Genomic DNA, 12,281 nt, shown 5'->3' on the forward strand with positions numbered 1-12,281 from the left:
TTTGTTTTGCTTTTAAGTGGGTGAGTGATGGTGGTCACTGTAATTGAGAAAACTCCCTTTAGTAAGTGTGTTTCAGCTGGGTGGCTGTGCTGCCCTTCCATTGAAGCACTTGTTTGTTGTTTTGCTTTATTGTTTTAGTTTATTGTGTTTGGTGGCTATCCTGGGTGGGGGTACGCTTCAGAGTTTGGTAGGAGACTATATCTCTGGTCTGCTGCCTGCTCTCGAGTTCGCGTTTAAAGTTGCCTCGAGCCTGGTACACCACTGAAGACAAGGGTAGGAAAAGTAAGGGTTTTGTTGTTTTTAGTGTTTTAGGCTGGGAGTTGCACATAGTAAATCAGTGGCACCAAACTTGGTAGGAGGTTGAGACCATTCATGATTATGGTCTGTAGCTGAGGGAGGTAGGCTGTTTTTAAGTTGGCATTGTGTGTACGCCATGTGTGTGCATATGTCAGTGTTGATGGATGCTAATGAGATCCTTGTGAGGTGAGTGTTTTGTGATGTGACCGTTTAGTGTTGTGGGGAATATGGCTATTTTGTTGGATCACTTGTGAGTGTTGTTGGCCAGGTGATGGCAATAACACTGTGGGGTGCTGAGCCACCCTTGATGTGATCATTGTGTGGCCATAGCTCTCCATTTTGTGGTTGGTCACTAGTATGCTTGATTTACTGAACTTTTTGTATTAAAGTAACTTGTTGTGGTATAGGGCCACTTGTATGTGACTGTTTGTGTGGTGGAGACAACAGATCACTTGTGATTATTTGTTGCTACTTTTGGTTTTGTGTTGTAGCAGATCAGGTAATCATTTTGGGTTTGTGACTGTTGTGCTCCTTTGTGTTGGTCACATGTTACTTTTTGTCTGTTCAGTGTGGCAACTTCAAATCCTCATGCCCATCCATGCTTAGAGATGCCAACTATAACGTGAACACTGTGCTTCTGTTAGCTTTAACTTTTATTCCAGGTTTGTGGGTCAAGGAACTGAAGGCTTCAGAGGGGCTTTTAATAAATTTAAGGGTCCTAGAGGAACCCTTTTAAGGGAGGAGGTGTTACGTCCCTCTGCAGCTTCTAATCGTCTCAGTGTTTTTAGCTAGTGCTAATTGGCCACACCTAGTCAGGTGTGGATAGAAGCATACCTGAGGCAAGCTTTCGGGCAGTGCACTAGTCTTTGCCTTGGTGGCACCAGCCATTTTAGCCAACCTGGTTTTCCATTTTAAGATAAAACTTCTTTTCACCCACACGCTGGTATTCGTCTCCTTTGTTATGTTGCGGCTTTTGAGCCGGGTTGTAACACAACCCCAATGATTTCTGCACAGTTTCTGAATGATTAACTTAGCAGACAACACAACAGGTGCCAAAAACCCCAATGGGTCATTGATCGAGCTCACAAGAGACAATATCCCTCTCCTTGAGAGAGGTTTTTTTTAAGTGTGATCTCAAACTTGAATGTATCCGATTGGATACTCCACTGTACACCTAGTGCTCTCTCTACTGGCAAAACGTCACTATCCAAACCCAAGGCCTTAACGTCCTTGAATTGTTCCTGCTGAGGTATGGCAGCAAGTACTGCTCGTCTGTTTCTAATCAATTTGGTGAGCTTAAAGCCTCCCTTAGCACAAAGAGCAATAAGTTCTTAATGGAGCAACGCTGCCTCCTCTTCAGACCCAATAGAGGTAAGGCAATCATCCACATAAACATTATGTAGAACATTGACAACTTCTAGTCTGAACTGATCTCTGTTATCCTCTGCACATTTCCTCGAGGCACAACTTGTACAACTAGGGGATCAGGTGGCTCCGAACAGGTGTATTTTCGTTCTGTATTCCACCAGATCCTGACTATGATCTCCGACTGGCCACCACAGAAACCTTAACAGATCTGAGTCTTCTCTTTGTACTCTTACCTGATAAAACATGGATTCATTATCTGCCATGAGCACAACAGGCTCTTTACGGAACCTAGGTATGACCCCAACTAGCAAGCTAGTAAGAACTGGGCCTTGCAAAAGCTGTCCATTCAGAGACACTCCCTGCAATGAAGCACCACAATCAAAGACAACTTGCAACTTCTTCTTCTGTGGGTGATGCACCCCATGATGTGGAATGTACCACAACCCTCCATCACAGCGATCCAATTCTTCAGCAGGCACATTCTCTGCATACCCTTTGGAAATATTATCCAAAGGATATGACATGAAATGAACCATAGTTCGCTGTTCGATAGCCTTCCTATTATTTGGCATTTTTACCTGATTGCACCTAAAAGGTAAATCAATGGTATAATGACCATCAACCAACTTAACAGAGTCTACCACTGACTTCATAAACTGCTGATCTTCTCTAGACAAAGCAAACTGCTCATCCTGAATACATTCTGGAAAATCAGCCTTCATTTGACGTTCCCACAGTTCATCCAGTCTTGCCACAGAAGTCCTATTGACACTCTCATCAAAAATGTCAGTCTTACAATCTTCTCTGACAGGACCATTCACCGTCCAACCCAGCATAGTTTTTACTGCATAGGGACCCCCATCCTGACTTCTAACAACATCCCATGGCTCTAAAGCCTTTGGCACATTGGTCCCAATCAACAGCTCTACCCTTGAATTTATCTCCAGTATCTTAATATGGCGCAAATGTGGCCATCTGTCAAGATCTTTCTGTCGGGGAATACTGCATTGATGAACAGGCATGTTTTTCTGTGTAAATAAGTCAGGCAAGTCACAGTAGTGATCCAAATCCAAACCAGTTACTTCCAAATCTGAAACAACGTAACTGACCATTTTCTCCTGACTCATTGTCTGCAACAGAATGCCAGTTTTCCTTCCTGAAAGTTTCAGCCTATTCATGAGCCCTTCAGTACAAAATGAAACTCAACTCCCAGGATCTAGAAAAGCACAGGATATCAGTGACTGATTGCCTTTCTTGGACTTCACTCTAACTGGTATTATGGAGAGAGCACCGTTTTGTTCACTGGCCCCAGTAACACCACTGCTTTGCACAGCACACGAAGGTCCTTCATCTGGTGGTTCTCCCTCTCCTTTAGTTTACACTGAAACACTTTCCCTCTGCTTGGAGTGGATATGTAAGAGTGTGAGGTGTTTCTGATTACAGACTTCACACAGGAGACGTTTCCTGCAGTCCCTGCTTCTGTGCCCAATGCGCAGACAACTAAAACACACACCATTCTCTTTCAAAAAATATAATCTTTCACAGTGTAACTTTCTTTCAAATGAAGGACACAAATCCAACATATGCCCTGCTCCACAAAACAAGCAAACTTTGGTCACAACTGAACCACTCTCTCACCTCAACACTGGCTCAATCTTCCCTTCCACCTTGGCCACCGTAGTAGCAAAATTACTCCTCTTAGCCTTAGGGTAAAACTAAGACTTAACATTCCTCGCCTCTTTTCTGATGGCTGTTGGAGGATCCTGTATGTCTCCAAACAATGGGTCACTTACGATCTTCACTTGCCTTTCGACAAACTCAACAATATCGCTAAAAACCACTTTGTGTTGAAACCTCTCCTGCAGATCGCACACCGCATTCCTTCATTTATCCCTGAGCTTATAAGGCAACTTTTTTATAACTGCTTGCATGTTAGCAGAGACATCCAACTCATGCAAGGACTCAACGTCTCCCATTGCATTACAACATTGCCTTAATAAAAACCCATATTCCTGCAAAGCCTTCACATCATCAGATTTTATAGGTGGCCATTTATTGACCCTTTCAATGTAGGCAGCAGCAATTTTCAACGAATTGCCAAAGTTTTCATGGAGCAAAGATTTAGCTTTAGCATATCCATACTCAGCAGGCATATACTGACAGCTTCTGACCACTTCTCTGGATGGCCTCTGGTGTATTGCTCGAGAAAATATAAACAATCCTTAGCACTCCAAGCTTGACTCTCTACCATGTGCTCAAAAATTCTCATAAAGGGTTGATATTGCAAAAGATCACCATCAAAGAACTGAATGTCACGCCTTGGTAGCAAAAACAGAGACTGCTGCTCAGCCAATAAAGTTGTAATTTCATTTTGTTTCTTCAAACCAGTAACTAGATGATCATGACCCTCACTACCTTGTGCTGTAGGTGTAAGATGTTTTGATGGTGCCTTCAACTGCGACATTATCTGAGTAGTCGAAACTGCACCTGGAAATACTTGATGTAACTTCGTCTCTGACTGTTCCAACAAAACGACCTTGGGCTGAGAAATATTTTTAACCTGCGCTTGATGATCACTTTCATCAACACCCTGACAGGGTCGCTCTGGTAACACAGGTTTGAATGTCTGAGCATTAGGATTTAAAACACCTAAACTCCCCTGTTCTTGTTCTAAATATGAGTTCATTCCATCGGATTTACTGTTAACAGAACTTGAGACTCGGGACATTTCAGAAGCTTTTAAAACCGAGGTTCTTAACCTGGGTTCGACCGAACCCTAGGGGCCGCCCCATTTGGCCATCACTGGCTGCAGATGATCATGCTACACTGCTTGGCCAATCAGTGCTGTGGGGAATTTAGCGCGCTCAGTAGTCAACATGTGACTGTCATGGTAGTACTTCGTGTGATTTTTTTTTTTTTTTTTTTTTTTTTTTTTTTTTTTGTTAATGTTTTAATCCATACTAACCATGTCGGGCAAAAGAAGAAAGTGGTTGAACAAATATGTACAATATAGATTCACATGTATCACGGAACGTGATGGGAGTGAGCGTCCTATCTGCACGTTTTGCAACGCCAAGTTAGATTAGATTAGATGAAACTTTATTAATCCCTCGGGTGGGTTCCTCCGGGAAATTCAGTTTCCAGTTGCAAAGCACCGTAAGAAGTTGCATGTTACAGATATATTAAGGGGAATGAGAGTAAGGATATAAGCATAAATACACCATATATACAAATATACACATATATAGATACAGAATATACAATATGGATAAATAGGATTGCTCATTTGAGTGAGTATATTGCACAGTGATTATTGCACAGTCAAATATAAGAAAAAAGACAAAACAAAAAACAAAAAACAAATATTGCAAATATTGCACAGTGTAGAAAAGCTCCTACAACTCAGTTGTTCCCCCCTCCTTTGTCCTCCTGTTTCTCCTCCCTCTCCCCTCCAGTGAGGAGTTAAACAGTCTGATGGCGTGTGGGACAAAGGAGTTTTTAAGTCTGGTGGTTTTTGACTTTGGGAGAAGCAGCCTGTTGCTGAATAGGGTCCTCTGATTGTTTACGACCGTGTGCAGAGGATGCCTGGCATTGTTCATAATGTCCATCAGTTTCTTTAATGTCCTTTTCTCTGCCACTGTCACCAGAGTGTCCAGCTTCATGCCGACCACAGAGCCCACCTTCATGATTAGTTTCTCCAGTCTGGATGAGTCCCTCTTTGCTGTGCTGCTCCCCCAGCACACCACGCCATAGAAAAGGACTCCTGCGACCACTGACTGGTAAAACATCCTCAGGAGCTTCCTGCAGATGTTGAAAGACCTCAGCCTCCTGAGGAAGTAGTCGGCTTTGGCCTTTTTTTTTATACAGGTGCTGCGTTTTGCATGACCAGTCCAGTTTGTTGTCCACCTACAGCCCGAGGTACTTGTATGTGTTGACCACCTCCACCTCCTCTCCCTCTATCTGAACTGGCAGTGGACCTGGTCTGGACCTCCTGAAATTGAGAGTTGGAGTAGCCACTGCTTGTCCCACTGTTTACAGTGTGCTCTTCCACCTTCGCCTGTCTGCTCGTCTAAGCTGGCGCCCGAGGAGGTGGATCTTTCGTCTGTACCTGAACAATATCATGATCTGGGAGTGGTTTTCAGTAAACGCTGTGCGCTCTCGCTTCCCCCCCATCGTCCTTATGATTGTGGCATTGAACTGTTACCGGGAGCTCCTTTGCCCACCAGCCGGCTGTATAACCTCTCTGGTCCGGAGAAGGCGGCCATGGAGAGGTATATCATGGAGTCACTGGAGGCGGGCTTGATTCGTCCGTCGTCTTCGCCGTTGGCGGCGGGTTTTTTCTTTGTGGATAAGAAAGATGGATCTCTCTGACCCTGCATTGATTTTCGGGGTCTTAATGACATTACTGTGAAGAACAAATACCCTCTTCCCCTGATCTCTTCTGCTTTTGAACCTTTACAGGACGCGGTCATTTTTACGAAGCTGGACCTTCACAATGCGCACCTCATCTGGTGCGCATGCGCCAGGGAGATGAGTGGAAAACGGCCTTTAACACTCATCGTGGACATTACGAATATCTGGTAATGCCTTTTGGGCTGACGAATGCGCCGGCGGTGTTTCAAGCATTGATTAATGATGTGCTTCGGGACTTTTTGAATCGGTGTGTGTTCGTTTATTTGGATGACATCCTTGTTTTTTCGCGGTCTTTTGAGGACCATGTTCAGCAGGTGCGCAGCGTTTTGCAGCGGCTTCTGGAAAACAAACTTTTTGTGAAAGCGGAGAAGTGTGAGTTTCATGCTCGTTCTGTGTCGTTCCTGGGCTATGTCCTTGCTAAGGGGCAGGTGGGGCCTGATCCTGGTAAAATCAGAGCGATCGCGGATTGGCTGACTCCTTCCTCGCGCAAACACCTGCAGAGGTTTTTGGGGTTTGCTAATTTTTATCGCCGATTTATTAAGAACTTCAGTCAGATCACCCTTCCGCTCACCCGGCTTACGTCCCCGGCTCGAGTTTTCAGTTGGTCTCCTGAGGCCGAGCAGGCGTTTGCTCGGTTGAAGGAGTTGTTTTGTTCCGCGCCCATTCTCGCCCACCCAGATGGTGCCAGACAGTTTGTTGTGGAGGTGGATGCTTCTGATGTGGGTGCGGGGGCGGTGTTGTCGCAGTGCTCGCCCAATGATGGCCGTCTCCATCCGTGCGCGGTTTTTTCGCGGCGGTTTTCTCCGGCTGAGCGGAACTATGACGTGGGTAATCGTGAGCTGCTGGCGGTTAAGCTGGCTTTGGAAGAGTGGCGTCACTGGTTGGAGGGGGCGGAACAGCCGTTTGTGGTTTGGACGGACCATAAGAATCTCTCTTACATTCGGAGTGCGAAGCGGCTTAACTCCAGGCAGGCCAGGTGGCAGCCGTTTTTTAGCCGGTTTCATTTTACTATATCGTTTCGCCCGGGTTCTTGCAATGTTAAGCCGGACGCCTTGTCCCGTCAATTTTCCCCCGCGTCTGAGTCTACGGGGGTGGTTCCGATCATCCCCTCGTCTTGCGTGGTGGGGGGCCGTGACATGGGAGATCGAGAGCCTGGTGCGCCAGGCGCAGCGGCAGGATCCGGACCCGGGTTCGGGCCCGCCGGGTAAACTGTTCGTTCCGGCGGCCGTGCGTGCGCGTGTCTTGCACTGGGTGCACGCGTCTCGTTTTGCTTGTCATCCTGGCGTGCGTTGTACGGTTTCCCTGTTACGGCGCTTCTTTTGGTGGCCCGCTTTGGCGAGTGATGCCCGCGAGTATGTGCTGGCCTGTGACACCTGTGCGCGCAATAAGAGCCGTCATCTGGCCCCTCCCGGGCTGCTGCATCCCCTGCCTGTCCCTGGTCGACCTTGGTCGCATATTGCAGTTGACTTTGTTACCGGGTTGCCGCGTTCCGCTGGTCACTCGGTGATCCTCACCATTGTGGACAGGTTCTCCAAGGCGGCGCATTTTGTCCCTTTGTCTAAGCTCCCTTTTGCCCTGGAAACTGCTCACTTGCTCGTGGATCACGTTTTTCGGTTACATGGGATTCCTTTGGACATTGTGTCTGACAGGGGGCCTCAGTTTGTTTCTCGGGTGTGGAAGGCTTTTTGTACTGCGTTGGGGGTGGGGGTGAGCCTTTCCTTGGGCTATCACCCACAGTCTAATGGACAGACTGAAAGGGCCAATCAGCAGCTGGAGTCCGCCTTGCGCTGTGTGGCCTCCTCTGACCCCGCTTCCTGGAGTGGTCATCTTGCTTGGATTGAGTATGCTTATAACTCGCTCACCTCGGCAGCTACTGGTTTTTCTCCGTTTGAGGTCTGTCTGGGATATCAGCCGCCGTTGTTTCCTTCTCAGGAGGCGGAGATTGCGGTTCCGGCCGTGCAGGATCATTTACGTCGCAGTCAGAGGATTTGGCTAAGGCAGCGCTGCTCCGGACTGTGTCTCAGACTCGCCGGGCTGCTGATCGGAGGAGAACGCCTGCGCCTCAATACACCGTGGGCCAACAGGTTTGGCTGTCCTCTGCAAATGTTCCTTTGAAGTGCGTGTCCAGGAAGCTTGCCCCTCGCTTCCTGGGTCCTTTCACCATCCAACGCATCATCAATCCTGTTTCCGTGAGGCTGCAACTACCGGCCTCCATGAGGGTTCATCCTACGTTCCACGTTTCTCAACTGCAGCCAGTCTCTCGCAGCCCGCTGTGCCCACCCGTGGAACCTCCTCCGCGTGGCCAGGGTGGTGGACGGCGGTCCTGTCTATTCGGTCTGGCAGCTGCTGGATGTGCGCCGTCGTGGCCGTGGTTTCCAGTTTCTGGTGGACTGGGAGGGGTATGGCCCGGAGGAGCGCTCCTGGGTCTCTAGGACCTTTATTGTGGACCCGGCGCTTATTGTGGATTTTTACAGGAGGCATCCTGACAAGCCTGGAGGACCGCCGGGTGGCGTTCCTTGAGGGGGGGATACTGTTAGGAGGTGGTGGGTAGGTGTATTGTTGTTGTTTGGGTTTTGTTTTCCTTTTCGTTATAGGTAGGCGAGGCGGGGCTTGATGGCATTCCGACACACCTGCGACGCATCGGACGTCATCAGTGAGCGCTTTTAGGGAGCAGAGTCACGGACGTCTGGTGTCGGAGTATTGTCGCTGTCACAAGTGGTAACGAGTTAGCACAGGCTGAATCTGTTGATTCTACGCTGTGGAGCTGTATGTTTTAAGGACCCACATTTTGACTGCTTCTCTTTTGTCTTAGCCTGTTCCATTGCCTGCCTGCCTACCTAGGATTTTGTGTTGGCTATTGTGGATCCGCGACGGAGTGCTACGTTCCATCAGGCTGCGGTCACTGCAGCAGCTGTGGTTTGTGTGTCAAGTAAGCTCTCCAACTCTCTCCGTCCACTTGTGTTTAACGTTCGGCTATCAACGGTACGCCGTAAACTCTGTTTTGTTCCTTGTTGTCAGGTAGCTCCGGTGCGTCACCTGCCTACCTGCATACCTCGGCTCCGTCTGATCTCCTCGGTGTTAATCTTCTGGCACATTTTTATCTATCACTGTATATAGCCCCTTCCCTTGTAAATATTCCCTACTCGTGTATATAAACTTGCATCACAAACTATTTGGTGTCCGTGTGTGTTTCTGCCACGTAATCCATCCGTGTCACTTTACCTAACAGAAATCCACAACCAGTTCCTTGGTCTTTGAAGTGTTGAGTTGCAGGTGGTTTGTGTGACTCCATGTGACAAAGTTCCTCACCGGACTCCTGGACTCCTCTTCCTGGTCATCCCAGATACACCCCATGATGGCCGTGTCATCTGCAAACTTCTGAATGTGGCATAATTCAGAGTTATAGCAGAAGTCAGAGGTGTACAGGGTGAAGAGAAGTGGGGACAGCACAGTTCCCTGTGGTGCTGACCACAGTGTCCGACGTGATGTCCTTCAGCCTGACGTACTGTGGCCTGTCGGTGAGGTAGTCGGAGATCCAAGCGACCAGGCAGGGGTCCACCTGCATCCTGTTTAGTTTCTCCTGAAGCAGACAGGGCCGGATGGTATTAAAGGCACTGGAAAAGTCAAGATACAGGATCCTGACCGTGCCTTTTCCCTTGTCCAGGTGTGAGTGGGCTCTATGCAGGAGGTACAGGATGGCATCCTCCACTCCGACATCCGCCTTGTATGCAAACTGTAGTGGGTCCTGGGCATGTTGTACCTGTGGTCGGAGGAGGTTGAGGAAGAGCCGCTCTAGAGTCTTCATAAGATGTGACGTCAGTGCCACCGGTCGGAAGTCATTCAGCTCATTGGGCCGGTTCTTTTTGGGGACCGGGACGATGCAGGATGTCTTCCATAGGGCGGGCACTCTCCCCAGTCGCAGACTGAGGTTGAAGACTCGTTGTAGCGGCTCCCCAAGTTCAGCAGCACATGCCTTTAGCATCCTAGGACACACCTTGTCTGGGCCTGCTGCCTTTCTGGGGCGAAGCTTCCTCAGTTGTCTCCTGACCTGATCCACTATGACACTGGGAGATGATTGGAAGGGGGGGAGAGAGGCTGTCGTGCTGTTTGGAGAGGGGTTGGAGAAGGAGGGGGGGGGGGGGTGTCATAGTGTCAGGGAGGGGGGGAAGCGAGGGAGGTAGGAGAGTAGGGAGAGGGCTCTGTAGTAAAGGTGGGGGTGAGGGTGGGGGGGTTGTGGGCCGGTCAAACCTGTTGAAGAAGTTGTTGAGTTCGTTTGCCTTCTCCACAGTCCCCCCCACTGTGCTTTTCTTGGTGTTGTGGCCTGTGATGGTTTTCACACCATTCCAGACCTCCCTCATATTGTTCCTCTCCAACTTCTGCTCCACCTTCCTCCTGTAGGTGTCCTTTGCTTCCCTCAGGCAGCGTTTCACCTCCCGCTGTGCTGCTTTCATCTCCTCCTTCACTTTGCTCCTGAAAGCCTTCTTCTTCATGTTGAGGACAGCTTTGACTTCCTGTGTTACCCACGGTTTCTTATTAGGATAACACCGTACTGTCTTAGCAGGGGCGACCGTGTCCACACAAAAGTTGAGGTAGTCTGTAAGACAGTGTGTCACCCCCTCTATGTCCTCACCATGTGGGCTCAGGAGCACATCCCAGTCTGTGGTGTCATAGCAGTCTCTCAGAGCATCCTCCTTTTCTGGGGTCCATCTCCTGATGGAGCGTGTTGTGACCGGCTGCCTTTGGACGAGGGGTGTGTATTGTGGCTGTAGGTAAACCAGGTTGTGGTCTGACTTCCCTAGTGGGGGGAGGGAGGTGGCTCTGGATGCATCTCTCACATTAGGTCAATTGTCCTGTTGCTCCGTGTGGGACAATTCACAAACTGGTGAAAAGCAGCCAGAGTAGAGTCCAGTGTGGCATGATTAAAGTCTCCAGATATAATAATGAAAGCCTCAGGGTGTTGTGTCTGTAGTCTTGCTGTAACTGTGTGTATTTTCTCACAGGCAGCTGTTGCGTCGGCCCTCGGAGGGATGTAAACACACACACAGATCACATGACTAAACTCCTAAGTAGATAATATGGCCGCAAGCTAACAGCTAGCAGCTCCAGGTCCGAACGACATACAGATACTTTAACGGAGACGTGTCCAGGGTTACAATATCTGTTGTTAACGTAGACAATGAGTCCCCCACCTCTGCTTTTTTCCGCTGGCCTGCGTGTCCCTATCGGCTCTCATGGATGTGAATCCACATAGGTCTACGTTAGCCTGCGGCGTTAGCTCGGTTAGCCACGTCTCTGTGAAGATAAACAAACTGCACTCACGGTAGAGTCGGTGGTTGTTCAGAGCGCACAGTTCATCAATCTTATTCTGTAACGAGTTCACGTTGCCCATGATCACTGTCGGATTGATGGTTTGAATCACCTCCGGTGATCCGCTTTCCTCGCTCCAGCCTTGCAGCCTCTGTAGCTCCTCTTTAGCTCGACCGGGATATTGTATCTCATGCCGGTCTGTGCCTTTGTGTTAAGTGCCAGCAGCTCCGCTCTTGAGTAGATGAAGGAGCTGGTTCCAGAAGTTTTAAAAAGTGTGTTATCCATAGTATATCTAAGAGGTAGAAAGTAAAGTGACTAAAGGAAGTTAAAAAAAAAAAAGGTTGAAAGACTAGTCTAAAACAGTTGAAAGTTAAGAAACAAGTTTGGTGTTGCAGAGCTACTTGGAAAGGCTGCCGTCACTCCAGCGCCATCTTGCCATAAGTTGAGCAACTCTAGTCTCGCACTGGCAAAACTAAAGGAACACTTCTTGAAGCTGCATGGAGACGGGGGATACAAGAGCACAACACTTGCTGAATTCAAGGTGAAGAGAGACAGATTCGATGAAAGGCCCACTCTGCCTGCTCTTGGATTTGTACCCGTTAACAACCGATCCTCACAGCATCGTACGAAGTTGCTTACCTGAACGCAAAGTAGGGCAAGCCATACACCATTGGTGAAACACTCGTGAAACCAGCTGCGTTAAAGATGGCGAATCTGATACTCGGAACAGCGGCCGAAGGTAAATTATCCCAAATTCCTCTTTCAAATGACACCATCAGCGAAAGAATAGAAGACATGAGTAAAGACATCTTGGCTCAAGTAGTCGCCGATCTGATTTCAAGCCCGGCAAAATTCAGCCTTCAACCTGATGAGACCACAGATGCTGCTAATCTAAG

The 12,281-nt window shown here is 48.4% G+C and overlaps 1 long non-coding RNA gene across 1 annotated transcript; it reads left to right on the forward strand.

Annotated features, from left to right (window-relative positions):
• Positions 1-8,389: 8,389 nt before the first annotated feature.
• Positions 8,390-9,170, forward strand: LOC308404659. The gene is made up of 3 exons (XR_013973172.1): positions 8,390-8,796; positions 8,891-9,007; positions 9,097-9,170. It is a non-coding gene; the product is annotated as an uncharacterized lncRNA (long non-coding RNA).
• Positions 9,171-12,281: the final 3,111 nt, after the last annotated feature.

Source organism: Rhamphochromis sp. 'chilingali', assembly GCF_963969265.1.
Source record: "Rhamphochromis sp. 'chilingali' genome assembly, chromosome: 10".
Lineage (NCBI taxonomy): Eukaryota > Metazoa > Chordata > Actinopteri > Cichliformes > Cichlidae > Rhamphochromis > Rhamphochromis sp. 'chilingali'.